Genomic DNA, 18,755 nt, shown 5'->3' with positions numbered 1-18,755 from the left:
GAAGGGGTATATTGTTTTGCACATGTCTGTCGGCCCGTCCCTCGGTCCATCAGTTGGTCGGTCCACCAGATGGTTTCCGGATGATAACTCAAGAACGCTTATGCCTAGGATCATGAAACTTCATAGGTTCATTGATCATAACTGGCAGATGACCCCTATTGATTTTCAGGTCACTAGGTCAAGGTCACAGTGACTGGTAACAGTAAAACGGTTTCCGTATGATAACTCAAGAGTGCTTAGACCTAGGATCATGAAACTTCATAGGTACATTGATCATGACTAGCAGATGACCCCCTATGGATTTTCAGGTCACTAGGTCAAAGGTCACAGTGACTCGAAACAGTAAAACGGTTTCCGGATGATAACTCAAGAATGCTTAAGCCTAGGATCATGAAACTTCATAGGTACATTGATCATGACTGGTAGATGACCTCTATTGATTTTCAGGTCACTAGGTCAAAGGTCAAGGTCACAGTGACTCGAAACAGTAAAATGGTTTCAGGATGATAACTCAAGAATGCTTATGCCTAGGATCATGAAACTTCATAGGTACATCGATAACAACTGGCAGATGATCTCTATAGATTGTCAGGTCACTAGGTCAAAGGTCAAGGTCACAGTGACTTGAAATAGTAAAATGGCTTCTGGGTGATAACTCAAGAATGCTAACGCCTAGGATCATGAAACTTTATAGGTACATTGATCATGACTGGCAGATGACCACTATTGATTTTCAGGTCACTAGGTCAAAGGTCAAGGTCACAGTGACAAAAAATGTATTCACACATTGGCTGCCACTACAACAACAGCCCATATAGGGGGCATGCATGTTTTACAAACAGCCCTTGTTTCCTTTACTTTTTTCAGATAATGCTACACCAAAGCAGATGGCCAGAACAATGATGGGTATAACTTCACTTGGGGAAGAACTGAGAAATATAGTGTTATTTGATCCTGCGATGGAGGCACAAGAGTGTGCAAACAAGGGAAGTGCACTGCACTCGAAAAAATTTGACAACTTTATCAAATAAAGATTGGAAAACATCATAAACGAAATGGTTAAAAAACAAAGTTTCCTTGCTCAGGTGCTCCTTGCCATCGCTTTACCTAGAAATAAGATAGGTGACAGTAAAAGGACCCAAGACCTCGTCCCAGTGTTGGGAACAGCTTATGCGATCCGGATGAAACAGAGACACTCTGCTCTGTCTGGTGTACAGAAGATGATCTCAGTGGCATTAGCAAATGAACAAACACACCAGAAGGTAAAGTCCATGTTTAATTACACAGTTTCATGTTTGTTTCTGCCCTGTTAATTTCCTTTTGTTTATATTTGTACGAGTACTGTTAGCTTCGATGTCTTGTCTGATTATTTATTATTAAAACTTAAAGGTTTAGGAAAGTAAACGGTATATATTACATGCTTGAGGAAAGTTAATTGTCCTAATCAGGATTATTTTTTTAACAACATTGAAGCTTAATTGTAAGGATTTAGGCCAATAATGTAGTAAGCTAGAAAATTCAAAAGTGAAATTAATAGGATTTGTTAAATTTACAATGCACTAAATCAATTCACACGTATATTTGTGATTACCTTATGATTTTTACAAGTATACATTAATATGAATATGAATTATAGACCATTGTATAATCTGTTATGGGTATTATTCATTAAAGATATTTTTTAACTTGTGACATTTAAAGAAGGCGCCGTTTTGAATATCAAAGATTTTAACGAAGAAGAGGGGGTATATTGTTTTGCACATGTCGGTCGGTAAATCAGTCCACCAGATGGTTTCCGGTTGATAACTCAAGAATGCTTAGGCCTAGGATCATGAAACTTCATAGGTACATTGATCATGACTGGCAGATGACCCCTATTGATTTTCAGGTCACTAGGTCAAAGGTCACAGTGACTCGAAATAAGAAAATGGTTTCCGGATAATAACTCAAGAATGCTTAGGCCTAGGATCATGAAACTTCATAGGTACATTGATCATGACTGGCAGATGACCCCTATTGATTTTCAGGTCACTAGGTCAAAGGTCAAGGTCACAGTGACAAAAAACGTATTCACACAATGGCTGCCACTGCAACTGACAGCCCATATGAGGGCATGCATGTTTTACAAACAGCCCTTGTTTCTGTACATTTTACCAGTAAACAATAAAGGAACTTGTCTTTTACATTGGTATCAGGCAATTTCATATGGTCTATTTTTTGTTAGCTCTACTGGCCATAGGCCAATAGAGCTTATGGGATGGCATGGTTTCTGTCTGTCTGTGTTGCATTAGACATTTTCTTGTTTATCCAATAAAGTCCACATTTTTCTTCTGATTCTTTTCAATCTTGTGTGTTGATATTAATTAGGACTCAAACCCTATCGAAAATGGGTTACATCAGAGTAAAAAGTCCAGAATTATCTCCCCTTGAATTTGAGAAAATTGTGAAATAAGGCTTGTTTACACAATAAAGTCCACAGTTTTCATCCAATCATTTCCCGACTTGCACAGTGTCTTTATCTGAATGATGAGTCAAACCCTATTGAAAATGAGCAATATCGGAGTTATAAGTCCAGAATTATCTCCCCTTGAATTTGAGAAAAAAATGAAAATCTTTAACATTTTGCCATAACTTTTGCAATATTGAAGATAGCAAATTCATATTTGGCATGCATGTGTATCTCATGGACCTGCACATTTTGAGTGGTGAAAGGTCAAGGTCATCCTTCAAGGTCAAAGGTCAAAAACAAAAAAAATCAAAGCATAAGGGGACATAGTGTTTCCGACAAACACATGTCTTGTTTGTTTACATATAAAGTTTAGCTGTTTAGCTTTTATAATGCACATACTTTTGCCATCAAATAACAACTGCCTAACTTCAATGGAAGAGAGTGGGCGTAGGACAGTCGGAATAATTTTATGTAAAATGACCAGCAATAAGTAAACAGTTCAAATACTCTTTTAACAAGGTTTTATTTGAATACATATACAGTTTGTTAAGTGCACTATACAGAGTTTTATAATCAGAACAATTTAACAAACCCTGACAATTTAAACATGTTAAATATACTCGTGAGGTAATCTCATAAAATAAAAAAATAGGTTAATGTATCAATGTACATAAACATATTTAAACGTTCATATTTGCAGTGTGTTGGTAGTTAAGGTTTTACTTGTGAATTCAGATGCATGGAGCGATTAGATTATTCGTTTTCTTTTTTTGTAATGCATCAATTAAAGTAACATTAGACGCATCTAACAGTATATGCTTTGTTTATATGTGTCTATCGCAACCGTTGTTTATTTTTGGTGTTTTCACTTCATATATACGTATATTTGTTAATGCAACATCAACATAATAAAACAATATCACAGAAAGAGAAAAATAATGCATTTGAATATCAACAGTCAAATTCGCCAACATGTATATCATGCATGTACGATGTGAATCTAAATTTAGTTTAAGCAGATTCGTTCATACGACACAAAGACACAATTTTGTTTTACGGATCATTTTAATTTCCTGCAATGATTTCTTTTCATACAACACACGAACACTTACTCTGATCCTAATAAAAAGACAGTTCCGCTAGGCTTAGAGGACTGGGACAGTCATGTAAAATATCAAACATAACATATTTTTTTATAAACAACTGTTAGCAAGATGAGTTGCAGATATTTGGTCAGTTACCACATTTTAACTAACTCTTTTGACCTGTTAATTCTTTTCAGCTCAATTCAACAGTGAAAAATGCCCATAATTTCACTTAAAATACAAACTTTAAAAAAGATTAAAAAATTTAATGTAATAAGGTATGAGGTACCTTTGATATAACCCTTTAAATCAACACATTTAATAACGTCTAACTTCAACTAAAGAGAAAAATTATTTCCAAACTAAAGGTTGAAAACAAGTAATGGTGGTGCGTGCGAATATTCAGGGGCGGTAATCCAGGAGTTATCAATTTCTGGGTTGTCATTAAATGCATGTTTAGAATAATAGTATCAGTAGTCATCAGTATGACAATATTGCACTCAAAATTGTTAAAATCGTCAGTCAAACTCATGCTTAATTAATGTTGTTATTTTCTTAATGCATAGATCTAATTTACAATGATTGTAAGAAAACTAAAATGTAATACTGTAAAGTCACTAAAAGCATAATACTTATAAATTCGCAACAACTAAAAAATACAATACATATGCAATAATATAATGATTCAACATTTATTCGAAACACTATCTGTAAATTATCATTGTCCGTTCAAACATAAAAATATGCTGAAAAAGTTAGATGAATAAACAAATATACATCTCACCAATGTGTTTAACTTTTACTTATACAAAGCAAGATTAATACAAGATTATTAACATACATATAAGCAACAAAATAAAACAATCGTTGAATCTTTTTTTAAATCTTTAAACATACAATTTCAACATACTATCAATTAGAGGATTTGGAAAATACTATACTACGTATATATATATTGCACCTGAAAGTAGTTTCAAAAGAAAAACTAGTCAGAGAGAAAAACTCATTTAACTACATTTAAATTATACTTATAGAAAAAATATTTATTATACACTACATTTACATGTAGTTGATTCTCACATATAAAAGTGAACAACATGGTGCATGGTGGTTCACAGTGTTATCAAGTTCAAATATTTCTTATGCATCACTTAAAAAATATGGGATATTTTGACAGATCCCACATAAAATTGAACAATTGTATACACAATTTTATTTTAGTCAAGTAATACAGTGTATCTCCAAAAAATCGTGTTATTTTATTTCATACTGCTTTAAATTTAGGTATTAAAATAAATAGATTTTTAATTACTTTTTGAAAATGTAAATAAAGCATTGTCAAACATCAATGGGAAAGCAACCATAAGGGCCATGTCATGCTCACCTGAGGTCTTGAAACCTAACTGGACTTTGACCCACATGGAAATTTCCAGATTGACTGTATGAGCAAGGGCAGAATATTCTTTTTGGACAATTTTAGGATGTTACTGCTAAACACAAATGCTTGGACTGTACTGATTCTGAGGACACATCTATTCCTTTAAGTAACGTGACTCTGGTTCAAGCTTCTTACAAAACAATAAGAAAACATCTGTACTCCGTATTTAAAATGGAGATTTCAAAAGTAATTTCTCAAAACGAGTGTTGACCATGGGGATTATAATATTAACAACAGTTGTAAAGGATTGCTAAATGATGTTACTTACTAACAATGAAAACTCAAGGCCTTGCGGCTCTACAGTAGAATGGTTCAAATCATGTTCATGTAAACCCTGTGAGGATCTATAAACCATCTCATTCACCAACACACAAAAAACAGGCTCTCGAACAATTTGAACATCTTTGAGAGCAGAACACCCACAAATCATTTAAGTGATATGAGGTGAAAATCTCCCATGACATTAAGGTGCGGTTTCAATTAAAAGTTCATGCCAGACAGATGCGTCCACAGACTGAAGGACAGATGACAAAAAGCGATCACAAAACGTAGCAATGGGCATCGTGTGCTCAGGTAAGCAAAAGTATTTTATCTATGTTTACCTATAGTTCGATTTTTTTTTGCACTGGGACATCACAAGTGTTAATAAATTTTAAAAAACAATCAGTAATATTTGCGTGGTAAGTTTGTGTCAGAAAATAAAAATTTGACAAAAAAGACTAGGGTAAGTAAATAATGACTAGTACCGTACACAAATAGCTCACTATCTGAATACTACATGCTCAAATGAACTAAAACAACCTGATCAAAACAAAAGCTCTGTCTGTCTGGAGATTCCAGTAGCTATAGACACGTCTGTTACAGTTGACCTTGGTGAAAGATCCTTTCCATAATTCCCTTCCATCCCATGATTCTCCGAAGCATATTGCAGTGGTAAACTTCCACCCAAGGGAGATAAATCATGTTGATTCTCATCTGAATAGTCAACAAATCTAAAACAGTTGTTCCCCTTTGAATGACTTGCCATATGATTTGGGAATCCATATGAAGGTGTTTTTGAAGCTCGTGTTTAAGATGCTTTGAAGATTTGACTGGCAAGAGTGGGTCTTGTGAACATAGTGGGAATTCCCTGGGTCATAAGTGTAGTCACGGAAAGATTTTCACACATCCGGATACAATGGTCATTCAGGGACCTGCGCACGAAAAAAAGAAACCGTGATTAAAAGAGCCACTAATTATCATACCATCAATTCATCAAACAGCCTTGTGGTTGTTTTGTTGTGGATGTTTTAAATAATTAAACAGTATTTCAGTCATATAATGGCAGTTAGTTAACCTAATCACACTTTTCAATTTCAATGGTAAACGAAATTTAGTCAATAACAAAATCTAAGTGGTTTACAAGAACTAACAGCTGCTGGTCATCAAAATAAGTTTCTTATTCAACAAACTGCATAAACAGTTTAACAGTCAACATTTGCCAAGAGGATTGTGGCTTTTAGTCACATTGAAGGGTCTTGTTTACACATTGTGTAAATTGCAGTTCTCCAACTTCTTGTAACACTCCAACTTCTTGTAACAGATTAAACAATAACAGAACACTGCACATCAAGGAGCAAATGTACACTTATTACGTTGGCTCGTACTAAAAATACATTTTTTTAAATGAATAATCATCATTTTAAAGTTTCAAATATGCGTAAACAATTACAGTCCATATAGCCAAGTGGTTAAGACAAATCTAAAAGACACCGGTTTCAGCCCTTTCAATGAAACATTTTTTTTGTTCTTCGTAATATTCTTGTTATTATAATGGAGCTCCACAGGTCAATGTTTAAATTAGATCAAGCAATTTAAGGCATTTGTTTAGACATTCCTCCATCTGTGAACAAATCTCTTCAATGTGACCAGAAACATTGTCATGAAGTAGGTTTGGATCAAAAGAACAAGAGGACCATGATGGCCCTGTATCACTCCATTGTTTTTTCTTTGCGAAAAAACGCGCAATGCGCATGGGTTGAAATGTACTCAAGCATGTGACTTTCTCTTTCTATCCCTGTTTCCACTGGAGGCTTAAAGTTGGAAGGGTGAGCTTTTTTATATATGGGAAAAACTTACTACCGTGTTAACTTAACAGACTTAAAAGCCCGGGAATTGTTGCACAGGTCCTTTGCTTATAACGTAGGTACATTTATCTCTCCAAAAGATATTGTCGTTCTTTCTATTTAACATATTTTTAGATGCTGAAGATCAAATCTACGCATTTGATTTGAAACAGATTCACAAGACCCATAGGAATCAAAATGCCTTAACCCTTTACCAAACGACATATTTTGGACTTTCCCAATTTGAAAGAGGTTGCAGACGTCAATTAAATTAAAATGGAATATGAAGGAAATGATCAGGTAGAGTAGAAATAATTGTGATAAAAGGTGAAATTGCTCATCAACCCACACATCCCTAAGACCAACAGGCCTGAGAATATTATGATAATCTAAAGATTATTTCTTTATATTTATAAATGTATTTAATTAAGTAATACATTTGACTTCTAAGATCAATTCATAACTTATATTAAGAAAATTATAAAATGGTCAGAAATATATATGGATTGTTGAGCAATTGACAATCATATCCACAATTCATGAGTCACGATTCACAAATGGAACAATGAATCATTAGTAATTAAAAAGCAGCAAATACCATAGTTAAGAACATCGCACTTTATTAATTTCAACACCTCTTGAATACAAAGTTTGAGTTTACGGTGCAGTATCATATATTGACTTTTCTTGATATAATTATGTTCATGGAAGTTGTGTTTTGTAAAATCAATAATATATTATTAAACTGGTTTAAACACTACAAAAAAGACATGAAATTAACATGTCATCCAAAATATTTTCATCCAGATATATGGTCACTTTCGACATATTTAAATAAAACCCTACTTTTTTCAGTTTGTAAGAAAAACATTCAAAACACATGTTCTTACTTCAATGCCTTTGTAAGTAGTCACCATCTGACCTAAAATGGCACTTAATGACAGGGTTTTATCTCATGTTTACAAGATGTTGATGTTGTTGTTGGTCACAGCCAAACAGCCGCAGTAATCTCTACTGGTAAACGTCATATGTTCAGTTTTGTGACCCCCGGGGCTGGGTCAAATTTGAGCTCAGGAGAATAAATTGAACAAATTTGGTAGAGGAGTATTAGATATCACTACATACCAAATTTAGTAGCCCTAGGCTCTATAATTAAGAACAAGATTTTTAAAGTTTGCACACAATAGGCCTAATTTAAGCATATGTTCATTTTTGTGACCCCTGGGGCAAGGTCAAATTTTTTTCCCAGGGGCATAATTTGAACAAACTTAGTAGAGAACTATTATATGTCACTACCTACAGAATTTCGTAGAAAAAGGCCTAATGGTTATGGACAAGAAGATTTTTATAGTTTGCACAAAATGGGCCCAATATAAGCATATGTTCAATTTTGTGACCCCTGGGGAACGGTGAAATTTGATCCCAGGGGCTTAATTTGAACAAACTTGGTAGAGGACTATAAGATGTCATTACATACCAAATTTGGTAGCCCTATGCCATACGGTTATGGACAAGAAGATTTTTAAAGCTTGCACAAAATAGGCCTAATATAAGCAAATTTTCGATTTTTTGACCCCCCAGGGCAGGTTTAATTTGACCCCAGGGGCATAATTTGAACAAACTTGGTAGAGGACTATTAGATGTCACTACATACCAAATTTGGTAGCCTTAGGCCCAATGGTTATGGACGTAAAGATTTTTTAAGTTTTCACAAAAAAGGCCTTATATAAGCAAATTTTCAATTTTTTTACCCCTCGAGGCAGGGTCAAATTTGACCCCAGGGGCCTAATTTGAACAAACTTGGTAGAGGACTATAAGATGTCACTACATACCAAATTTGGTAGCCCTTGGCCCAATGGTTATGGACAGTTAGATTTTTAAAGTTTTCACAAAATAGGCCTTATATAAGCAAATGTTCAATTTTTTGACCCCCCGGGGCAGGGTCAAATTTGACCCCAGGGGCATACTTTGAACAATTTGGTAGAGGACTATAAGATGTCACTACATACCAAATTTGGTAGCCCTAGGCCCAATGGTAATGGACAAGAAGATTTTAAAAGTTTGCACAAAATAGGCCTTATATAAGCAAATTTTCAATTTTTTAACCCCCGGGGCAGGGTCAAATTTGACCCCAGGGGCATAATTTGAACAAACTTAGTAGAGGACTATAAGATGTCACTACATAGCAAATTTGGTAGCCCTAGGCCCAATGCTTATGGACAAGAAGATTTTTAAAGTTTGCACATAACAGGACTTATATAAGCAAATTTTCGATTTTAACCCCCCCCCCCCCCCGGGGCAGGGTCAAATTTGATCCCAGGGGCATAATTTGAACAAACTTGGTAGAGGACTATAAGATGTCATTACATAGGAAATTTGGTAGCCCTAGACACAATGGTTATGGACAAGAAGATTTAAAGTTTGCACAAAATAGGCCTTATAGAAGCAAATTTTCATTTTTTAACTCCCCGGAGCAGGGTCAAATTTGATCCCAGGGGCATAATTTGAACCAAATTGGTAGAGGACTATATGATGTCACTACATACTAAATTTGGTAGCCCTACGTCCAATGGTTATGGACAAGAAGATTTTTAAAGTTTGCACAAAATAGGCCTTATATAAGCAAATTTTCAATTGTTTGACCCCCGGGCAGGGTCAAATTTGACCCCAGGGGCATTATTTGAATGAATTTGAAAGGGGTTTACCACATGAACATTCCTGAGAAATTTCATCAGAATTGGACCAGTAGTTTAGGAGAAGAAGATGTTTAAAGAAAAAATTAACGCACGGACGCATGCACGCACACACGACGGACACAGGACCATGACATAAGCCCCGCTGGCTTTTGGCCAGCGGAGCTAAAAACGTTGGACTAAGAAAGCAATAACACAGAATATGTATGAAAACATAATGTTGAGGGATGTATAAGAACCGGATTTTTAACTGTTTATCAAACATTCAAAACATGTTCCTTATGTGTTCATCATACCAAATACAGCCTTCTGTATTTCCGCCTCCTCTGGTGACAGTTCCCTCCCCTGATCTATAAACTCATCTTTGGTTGCAAGGCACTCAAAGGCATTACTGGCTGTAAACACATGAGAACATCTGTAAAAACAATTTAGTTATACACATAGACAATCTTACTGAAATAATTGTAACTAAATATAGTGTTTGCTTTACATTCAAAATATGTACATTAGTTATTGCATTGATTAGTTTAAGTGTGTTTTATCAAAGAAGGTACACAATACATGAAATATTTTATTGTTGTGGTGTTAGGATGTTTGTATACTGACACCATAAACATGTGCTATACAAACAATTGGAACACCACAGTCATGTAATATTTGTTATACATTCAAAGTATTTACAGGTACTTGTTAAAAGAAAAAAACATTTTGCAAATTTGCTGGCCAATAATGTTAATAACTGGTAACAACATTTTTACCTCTTGCAAAACACTACATTCAAAGTTGTTTTCTTCTGCACAATTGTTTACTGGCCCATCTTGAAAAAAAAGAAAAAGGATTTGTTTGTGTTTATGTTAAAATAGGAAAATCTATGTAAACAGGAATATTCCACCCAAAGGTAGGATTGGTATAAATACTTAACATAACTTTGGAATTTTACGTTACCGATTACTTCTTATCACAGGCAACTAGTGCTCATCTTTAAGACTTGTGAACTGGATGTGTGGCCATCAACCTTTAAAATATTCTTTATTGAACACATACTCAATGAAACAAGAAATAACCAAACCCCAATAATCTGTTAGGATATAGGTTATACATGTATACAAGTAATAAGTGACTAGCATATTTAGGGTAAGTTTGATAAAGGTTCAATAAAACCTGTAAGACTTTGAGAGCGGAAAGCTGTCTGCCCATCCATCCACCAAAGGTGATCTTATAATATTTCCTGTCAAGAAGTATAAAAAGGAAAATTTAATTGCAATTTAGGAATATTATTATTATCATCATCTGCCAAGTGCCAACAAGATGTGTTTGTGAAACACAATGTCCCCCTATATGACGTTTGACCTTGTAGGATGACCTTGACCTTGACCCTTTATCACTCAAAATGTGCAGCTCCATGAGATACATGTGTGTACACATGCATTTCAAATATAAAATTGCTAGCTTCAATATTGCAGAAGTGACATTACATGAGCAATTTTGACCCATATATTTGACCTTGAAGGATGACCTTGACCTTGACCTTTCACCACTCAAAATGTGCAGCTCAATGAGATACCAAGCATGCCGAATATCAAGTTGCTATTTTCAATATTGCAAAAGTATTCATAAAATTAGCGATTTGGGCCACATATATTTGACCTCTGACCTTGAAAGATGACCTTGACCTTTCACCACTCAAAATGTGCAGCTCCATGAGATACACATGCATGCCAAATATCAAGTTGCTATCTTCAATATTGCAAAAGTACTCATAAAATGAGCGATTTTGGCCACATATATTTGACATCTGACCTTGAAAGATGACCTTGACCTTTCACCACTCAAATCGTGCAGCTCCATTATACACATGCATGCCAAATATCAAGTTGCTATCTTGAATATTGAAATACTGCAAAAGTGTACATTAAATGAGTGATTTTGACCCATATATTTGACCTTTGACCTTGAAGGATGGCCTTGACCTTGACCTTTCACCACTCAAAATGTGCAGCTCCATGAGATACATATGCATGCCAAATATCAAGTTCCTATCTAAAATATTTCAAAAGTTATTGCAAAAGTTAAAGTTGGCGCAAACCAACCAACCAACCAACCAGCAGACCAACCAACCAACAGACCAACAGACAGGGCAAAAACAATATATAGTGGGGGACATAAAAACTGAAGATATTTTTTATAAAGCTAAAACAACAGCTTTAAAACAACCATTGTGTCTTTATTGCTTCATTGTTGGGAGTTATTAAGGTTAATATTTTACTGAGACAATGTCAAACGTTTTGTAGATTATTTTGATAAATAGGTTTGTATAAGGGCTACTCACGGTAACACCTATAGGACACGGGTTTAATGACCAGTCTTGGCACATGTGAGGTTGATTGGATGTCAGATGACATACTAATATGCTGTTTAAAGGGGCCTTTTCACAGATTTTGGCATTTTTTAACTTATTCATTAAATGTTTTATATCGATAAATGTAAACATTGGATCGTAAAAGCTCCAGTAAAAAATCAAGAATAAAATTAAAAAAAGGAAAAGAACATTGCCCGGACCAGGTTTCGAACCAGTGACCCCCGGAGACCTGCCAGAGTCCTGAAGTAAAAACGCTTTAGCCTACTGAGCTATTACGCCGAGTACACATGCTGAACGTATTTTATACCTTATATAAGCAATCTTTGTAGTTTCACAAAATTTAACGACAAAAACAGAACTCTCCAAATTATTCAATCGTTTCGCGTTGCAACGCTTTATAATTTTTAGGTTTTAAAATCGTCAAAAGATGCATATAATGGCTCTATTAGACCATGGTAAATGTTCAGTATTACTGTTTCCTCACAAATATCATAACTAAAACGAAAATTTGCGAATCTGAAACAACTTTTTTCAATTTTGTCAATTTACCAAAGCGTGAAAAGATCCCTTTTAAGCCAATTTGTTTAGGTACAATGTTTTGTGACCATAAATTTACAAGACTCTGTAGAAATCCGCCAGTAAAATCCTTGCATCATGACTTCAAGTGCAGCGTTGAGAAGAAGTGACCATAACAGTTTCCCTCCGAATGTCACAACTGTGTGGTATCTAGGGGAGATTCCCTATTTGCAACACTTCAGACTGGCAATGAGGCGTCCTGAAATAGTGGAAGAAATGTTTGTTAAATTGTATTTCATAGGTATAATGTTAACATAAATTTCTATCTATCTTAAATACAGTATCTGTCAGTCCTTTGAAACTTATGCTGCATAAAAACATTGCACATGTTCGCTAACAGCAATAACTTTGGAAGTATTTCAATTGTATCTATTAACAGCTTGTGCAAGAGCTTACAACAAACCTGTAAATGGACACAGCTCATGCAGCATTGTGCAATATACCATGATCGAGCGTTCTCTCTTAAGAGAGATTTACCAAAGAACAATTCACCCACAAATGTTCAGCATCAAACAATCACAAACGATTTGGAAATATGAGGACTTCATATGTTGTGACATGGTAGACTTTAAAGTAACCTGTCTGAAAACCGATATGCTAGTGGTACTAAAGAATTATCATTTGTGTCTAAAACCATGCTTATACATTGGATTATATATTAAATAGACAAATCTGAATCATATTTGCTTTTTCTCCAATTTAGAAGTACTTATGTACAATGAAAAACCCTACATTTTGACCTTAGTCACAGCAAAAAAAACCCACTACTGTCCTTCATTCTTGTCTATTATCACATTAGGTATTTCCGTGGTAAATAGGAGGATAGGACTAAATTTAAGTTAAACATTAATAAAACATGTTTGTTTGTAAAACATGCATGCCCCCCATATGGGCTGTGAGTTGTAGTGGCAGCCATTGTGTGAATACGTTTTTGTCACTGTGACCTTGACCCTTGACCTTGTGACCTGAAAATCAATACGGGTCATCTGCCAGTCATGATCAATGTACCTATGAAGTTTCATGATCCTAGGCGTAAGCATTCCTGAGTTACCATCCGGAAACCATTTTACTGTTTTGAATCACTGTGAGCTTGACCTTTGACCTAGTGACCTGAAAATCAATAGGGGTCATCTGCCAGGCATGATCAATGTACCTATGAAGTTTCATGATCCTAGGCGTAAGCATTCTTGAGTTATCATCCGGAAACCATTTTACTATTTCGAGTCACTGTGACCTTGACCTTTGACCTAGTGACCTGAAAACCAATAGGGGTCATTTGCCAGTCATGATCAATGTACCTATAAAGTTTCATGATCCTTGGCGTAAGCATTCTTGGATTTATCATCCGGAAACTATTTTACTATTTCGAGTCACTGTGACGTTGACCTTTGACCTAGTGACCTGAAAATCAAAAGGGGTCATCATCCGGTCATGTTCAATGTAGCTATGAAGTTTCATGATCCTAGGCGTTAGCATTCTTGAGTTATCATCCGTAAAACATTTTACGATTTCAAGTCACTGTGACCTTGACCTTTAACCTAGTTACCTAAAAATCAATTGGGGTCATCTGCCAGTCATGATCAATGTACCTATGACTATTCATGATCCTAAGCCTAAGCGTTCTTGAGTTATCATCCGGAAACCATCTGGTGGACGGACCGACCGACTGACCGATGGACCGACCGACATGTGCAAAACAATATACCAATATAATATAATATACAATATACCCCCTCTTCTTCAAAGGGGGGAATAAAAAGATCTGATACACCATCAGCAAAAAAGATCTGAATCACCATCAAAAGAAACAATCCATGAAGTTGATATCAATTTAAATCATTCGAAATTAATGACACAAAAATAAATAAATATCTTGTTTATTTGGAAGCACTGATCAAATTATTTCAATGCAAAAAATGTAAGTTTCACCACAAATAAAATCAAAATAAATAAGTGGTGACTGTGTGCAACCCCAAGAGATTTAACAATATTAATTATGTCTGACCCAAGCACTTGCAAGCAGATGTACACATTTTTTTTTTAAGTGAAGGAGTTGAATGGGAAAATTTATTTAAGATGGTTTTGTTGTTGATTTGGGCTTCAAAAGATGGATTCCATCATGTAAGGGCACTCATTACCAAGAATCAATTGATATTGGCAGAGAGAGATGTTTTCTTTCAGATTTAACAAGTAGGTCGCGAGTGTTTATTGGTAAACAATAGCCAGGGAGCATACATGAAATATCGCCAGAATAGCTGACCTGCTAGAATACAGGGTTAGAGTATAAATTGATGATTATAATTTGAAGAGCAAATTTCCAGCCTTCAGTAATGACTTCAAACAGTTGCTTTTAAAATATACAAGCTACTTAAATAACAAAACAATTAAGTTATGATCTATCTACTTAACATTTTTACCAAAAGAGAAAAATGCTGTTATGAAATCCACAGGAAGTTGGCATTAGTTGCTCTCCCTGACCAGCTACTACCCTCAAAATTGTCCATTTGTTATACGGACAAATATACAGACATTTGTTATACGAATTCAATGTGAATGACTGTCCAACCAAATTATGCTAGCTTGCAATGTATTTTCGTGGTAGCCAGATCGATTCAAAGAAATGTTTTTTGCAAGTTTGCAGTTTGATGACCGCTTTATGATAGACTGAATGGTACGCGAAAAGGCACCGATTTATTTATTTAGAATGAAGTCTTCTGCGTTGTTCGATACCGAGATTTTGCCAATCAGTTGAAAATTGATGGAGTAGTGATCTTATGATATTGGCTGGTGTGCTGAAATCATCATTGCAAGGGTCTATATAGATGTATATATATATTTATTATAAAGAAGAAAAATTAAATATTTTTGTTTTATTTTGATATTTTGTTACCCAAATGGACAATTTTGAGGGTTTTAGGAGGGGGTTACCGTATCAGCTGGGGGAGCAACTAATGCCGAGTGCCTGTGATGAAAACCCTAAATATACATACATACATATCCGGTTAGGGCTGCAGGCTGGCTCAGCCTCTAATAGCCCCCTCATGGTCAGGGACCCAGGTTCTATCCAGTATTACTGTGTATAATTAGTCTTTCATAAATATGTCCAATCGTCTTTTTAAAAGTATTCAGTGATGGCGCTGTTACGATTTCATCTGTTAAAAGGTTCTATGGTGTGATTACCCTCTGAGAGAAAAATACTTTTTCTTAAGTTTAAGTGAGTGTCCTCTTGTTGTATTAGGATTAAGATAAAAAAAACTTAGTGTACTCAATATCTTCTTTGCCATGCAACAGCTTATAGACCTCAATCATGTCCCCACGAAAACGAGGATATGCTAATGTTGGAATCTTCAAAACTTGTAATCTTTCTGGGTACAGTAAATGTTTCACACAATGGACTAGCTTGGTTGCTCTCTTTTGTACCCGCTCTATACTTTCAATATCTTTTATGAATCTAGGGTGCCATATCAAGTTTCCATATTCAAGATTCAGTCTTATCAAGCCCTTATAGAGTTTTCTAAATTGCTTTGTATTTATGTGATAAAAAGTTATTTTCACGGTTCACCAGCCCAATCATACTGTTTGCTTTGTTAATACATTTATTAATATTCTCAATAAATTTCAAGTCAGTAGAAAATAGTATTCCAAGGTCACATTCTTGAGTATTATTAGGTATTTCTGTTTTATCAGGTCCTTCTCCTAACAATTAAGTCATATTTGGGTTATGTATACAGCCAAGTTACCATTACCAGATCATTACCCATAGCGGATCACTTTGATGTTCAAGATTGCGTATCGCGATAAATAGTTTTAGACGATATTTTGCACACCACATCCTCAAGGCATGTTCTTACAAAACAAATCGATTGAGTCGTAATCGGAGCTACTCTTTGTCAAACATTTCGGTATGTTTTGCTGACATGTATATACAACTTCGTTGACTTCCGTCTCGTTTCAAAATCCAGGTTGAAGATTTTTTGTGGACACATGCTATAACTCTGTTGGATGTAAGAAGTGTACGCAATAATTTAAAATCCATTTAGTAGCATATCTGTCTTCAAAAGTCCATTTCAGTTTTGATTCGTTTTTAAGATTTTGCAACACCTTAAATGAAATAAAGAATTAGGGCAGTAAGGGATAAAGCGTAAAAATTTGCGTATTTATAATATATTATTCTAAAATATATGCAAATATTGTTGATTCTTACAATTAATGATCTCAATCTTCATGTTTTAATTTATTTTCCATGCTTAATATTGATGATTAGATATGATTAACACAATTTACATGGCTTATAAGATGACCATATCTTTTCGATCTATTTAGAATTTTCAACAGATAGTTCACACAAGAACACATGCGTAAAGTGTATATACAAAAAAAATGAATATAATTTATAACTGGCACCATAACTTGGTCAATGTAAACAATACAGTTCATGTTTCGACAGTTCAAATAGCTCATTAGATGCCCCCTGAGTGGTTTTGATCACGTGATCCGTTATGATTACAACTGATCCGTTAATGCATGAATTTTGCCTGCGTTTAAAAGTAAGACTTATAATGTGCTGAATCAGTTAAAGTTAATATTAAATCAAACTGGTGTAAAAGAAGTCTCAAAACAGTTATTGCTTTTCATCAGAACAACTTAATTATGTTACTGATCCGGTAATGGTAACTTGACTGTACCATAATGAAGAGTACTATACATTTTGCAGTATTGAATTGTAGTAACCATGTAACACTCCACTGGGAAAGTCTATCTGAGTATCTCTCTGAATTTGGTCATTGTCCAAGGGCACTTCAGTTGAGTTGAACAACTTTGCGTTATCAGCGAACAGTCGGATAGTGCTTTCAATCATGTGGTCAATGTCATTGATGTATATCAAAAAAGTGTTGGCCCCAGTACGCTGCCTATGAATAATGTAACAGTAAAACACAATTTTCTGTGGTGCTATATGTATGATCAAGTATTCTGAAATAAATTTACAAATAAATTACAAATTATTATCAATTTCAAATTCTGAAATCACTACTATTCGACACTGGTTTTAAATGGAATCAACTTCCGAATTATATACCGTCCGAAACGCAAGCATAAAACATAGTATAATTGTTTGGTCATAATGTCCTTGTTTTATCAAAAACAAAAATAACAAATTACTCAAGGATATTAATTCCTGAATATCACACGATCGTTTTACCGTTAAATTGCAAATAAAACAAAGAGTTAGGTCTAAAAAGAACACCATTAAGAAAAGTTCTTAACAGTGATCTCCCCGGATTAGTTGTCACTGAAGGTCACAATATACTAAATAGTTTCCCAATATAATTCAATGTAAAAGCGACATCTTAAAGCGAAAATAAATGCAATATTTTGCACTAGAGACCCCCATAACCATTCCTTTTCTTAAAGGCAATTATAAGCGAAGTCGATTTGTGCAAGGATGAAAGATTAGAACAAGGTTTGGTAGACGAGGTTCCCACCAAGGCGATTCGTGTTCAATCACAGATTCCGACGGATACATGTGAGCTTGGTTGATAGTTATACCGGACAAGTAGTGTTTTCTACGGGTACTCGGTCTGCCCCCTCCAGAGCACAATACCACACACACAGTACAATATTAAAGTAAAAAGGAATTATATGTAATTTGCAGCTATACTAAGAAATACGCCCATCCTTCTCGAGTTCACTTGTTAGTAGGTTACTCTATGGCACACTCTGGGGACTCAAACAAGAGGGCCAAGATGGCCCTAGTTCGCTCACCTGAGAGGAGTCGGTTCATTAAATCTTTACCTTTTGTCAAACATGGCCTAGATATGGACCAGACAAACATTCTGGTCAAGTTTCGTCATTATTGAACCAAAACTCTGGCGTAGGGAGTGTTTTTGTTTTTGTAAGATTTGAAATGGTGACCTATATTTTGAGTTGACCCCCCTTATCAAACATCAAACTTTGCTTATAAGGATTTTGTATAATATAATGAAAATTTGGACAATCTCAGGGCAATAATTATGGCATTGATTGTGTGATTTTGCTCATCGTCAAACTTG

At 35.0% G+C, this 18,755-nt stretch overlaps 1 long non-coding RNA gene across 1 annotated transcript in view; it reads left to right on the top strand.

Moving 5' to 3' along the window:
* Nucleotides 1-355: 355 nt before the first annotated feature.
* Nucleotides 356-18,755, top strand: part of LOC127867252 (uncharacterized) — a 133,888-nt gene continuing 115,488 nt past the window's right edge. The window contains exons 1-2 of the long non-coding RNA XR_008043403.1: nucleotides 356-468; nucleotides 1,904-2,048. This is a non-coding gene — a long non-coding RNA (uncharacterized LOC127867252). The remainder of the gene's footprint in view (nucleotides 469-1,903; nucleotides 2,049-18,755) is intronic.

The sequence above is a fragment of the Dreissena polymorpha genome, chromosome 2 (assembly GCF_020536995.1).
Source record: "Dreissena polymorpha isolate Duluth1 chromosome 2, UMN_Dpol_1.0, whole genome shotgun sequence".
NCBI classification, from domain to species: Eukaryota; Metazoa; Mollusca; class Bivalvia; order Myida; family Dreissenidae; genus Dreissena; species Dreissena polymorpha.
Note: the sequence above shows the minus strand (reverse complement) of the source record. Positions and strands in the feature narration are given on the sequence as shown.